Source organism: Oratosquilla oratoria, chromosome 39, assembly GCF_046742065.1.
Source record: "Oratosquilla oratoria isolate Oo_2021 chromosome 39, ASM4674206v1, whole genome shotgun sequence".
Classification (NCBI taxonomy): domain Eukaryota; kingdom Metazoa; phylum Arthropoda; class Malacostraca; order Stomatopoda; family Squillidae; genus Oratosquilla; species Oratosquilla oratoria.
The window spans coordinates 42,948,790-42,951,289 of NC_134815.1; the positions used below are offsets into that span (position 1 = coordinate 42,948,790).

Below are 2,500 nucleotides of genomic sequence, written 5' to 3' on the forward strand. Positions count from 1 at the left end.
AGCTATTCTTTTTTCAGGTCTCTTCTATAGGTGTCCTTCTTTAGTTTCTTTTCGTGTCCTCTTGTTTCTCTTCTGTCCCACTTTAATAAGTCATCTTTATCGAGGATTTCCATCCCTTTCATAATTCTGTAAATGGTCAGTAAATCAACTCTTTCTCTTCTCTGTTCTAGTGTTGACAGATGTAGTTTTTCCAATCTTTGTTTATATGTCAGATTTCCCAGTGTAGGAGCCATTTTTGTCGCTGCTCTTTGGATTCTTTCTAATTTTCTTATGTTCTTCTTTGTGCTGGGTGCCCACAATGTTGCGTCATTTCTAGTTTAGGTCTTATCAGTGTAACCACTATTTTTTTAACCATCACCTCATCTATGTAGTCGAAGGCCATTTTCACTGATCTTAGTAAGTTAAAAGTCTCTCCAAATAATTTGTTGACGTGTTTGTCAGGTGTCAAGTCACTTGAGATGATTACTCCCAGGTCCCTTTCTGAATTTACTTTTTTGACTTCTTTGTTTCCAATTTTGTATTGACCCGATACTCTATTTTTGCTTTTTCCAAATTCTATTATGCTACATTTCTTGATGTTGAAGCTCATCTCACATTTCTGACTCCATTCCCATATTTTGTCTAGGTCTTCTTGTAGCGATTTACAATCTTCTTCCGTTTTTACTCTCTTGAGTAATTTGGCATCGTCAGAAAAGAAGTTTATGTAACAATTTACTCCCTCATCCATATCATTTATATATATGGCAAACATTAAAGGAGCCAATACAGAGCCTTGCGGGACGCCACTTTTCACATCTTCCCAGTTCGAATTTTTGTCTCTAAGTACCACTCTCATTTTTCTTCCAATTAAGAAGTCCTTCATTACTTCTGGCAGCTTTCCCTGTATTCCTCCTATTATTTCAATTTTTCTTATTAGTTTTTTATGTAGTACCTTATCGAACGCCTTCTTCAAATCCAAAAAAGGCGCAATCTACCCAGCTATCTTTTTCTTGTATTATTACATTTAATCTCGAGTAAAAGCAAATTAGGTTTGTGGTACACGATCTTCCACTTCTAAAGCCAAATTATTTAGGGTTTATTATTTTATTTTCTTCCAGGTGTTTGGTCCATTTATTTCTGATGACTTTTTTATATTTTTTTGCTACTGTGTTGGAAGGGATACCAGTCTGAAATTTGTAGGATCTTCCCTATTTCCTCCTTTGTATATTGGTACTATGTTTGCATCTTTCCAATCTTGCATAACCTTTCCTTCTTTGAGTGAGGAGTCTATTATCTTGTATAGTTTGTCTGTCAGTTCGTCTATACAATCTTTTAGTATCCAATTTGCAATTCCGTATGGTCCATGCGATTTCCTGACATCTAGGTTTTTTATTTGATCTCTTATCTATTTTTGTGTTACCTTTATTTCTTTCATTTTGGGTGATCTTTCTTGTTTTCTATCTTCCCAAAATTGTGAGCTCTCAATTGTAAAAACTGACCTGAAATGTCTGATCATGACTTCTGCCATTTCTGTATCATCTATATATTCTTTATCTCCTTCACGCAATTTCACTATTTCGTGTTTATCCTTTAGTTTTTCATTTATATATCTGTAAAAGAGTTTGGGTTGATCCTTACATTTGTCTATAATATCTTTTTCATAATTTCTTTTTTCTTTCCTGCGTATATTCACATATTCGTTCCTAAGTTTTATATATGTTTGCCATTTGGATGTTTTTTTTGTCTTTTTTCCATTTTTTCCAGGCTTTGTCTCTTCTGTCTCTAGCCTCGCTGCACCTTTTGTTATACCAACACTTTATATAAATATCCTTTTTTTTTTTTTTTTTTTTTTTTTTTTTTGGTACATATTTGTCAATTCCTCCCTTGTACTTTTCTTTGAATATGTTCCATTTGTCTTCCATCTTTGTTTCCTCTTTGGAAAATTTGTTCCAGTTAGTGTTTTGGAAATTTTTTCTTAGATTTTTAAAATCCGTTTTGTTGTACATTAATCTTCCTTCTCTATGCTTATCGTTTCTACCTACATTATTCTGTTCTTTTAATCCGAACTCTATTAGTAAATGGTCACTTTCCAATTGGTGTTTTGTACTCCATTTTGTTCAGTATATCTGGTTCAGAAGTTAATATTAAGTCTAGTTTCGATGGTTCCTCATTGTTTCTATATCTAGTACTTTCCTTAACCCATTGAGTTAGAGTGTATTCGATGGTCATATCTAGTAGGATGTTACTCCAATGCGTGTGTGTGTGTGTGTGTGTGTGTGTGTGTGTGTGTGTGTGTATTCACTTGGTCTTTGGATCACGTGTTGGACTCGTGATCGACAGCTATTTCCCTCCTGGAAGAGAAAGAAAAGACTCAGAAGCTCGTAGGGTCCGATCTTATGGGTAATGCTGATGACCTTGCGACACACACCACACACCCCCAACTCCCCGCCCAACGAGAGTTGGAGTAACCATCCCCTCAGGCGGCTGCGGATACTGATATTATTTTCAGCCCCGGGCGAGG

General features: G+C 35.4%; 1 protein-coding gene across 1 annotated transcript in view; it reads left to right on the forward strand.

Annotated features, from left to right (window-relative positions):
* Positions 1–2,500, forward strand: part of LOC143020233 (juvenile hormone esterase-like) — a 16,729-nt gene that overhangs the window by 6,569 nt on the left and 7,660 nt on the right. The window lies entirely within an intron of this gene.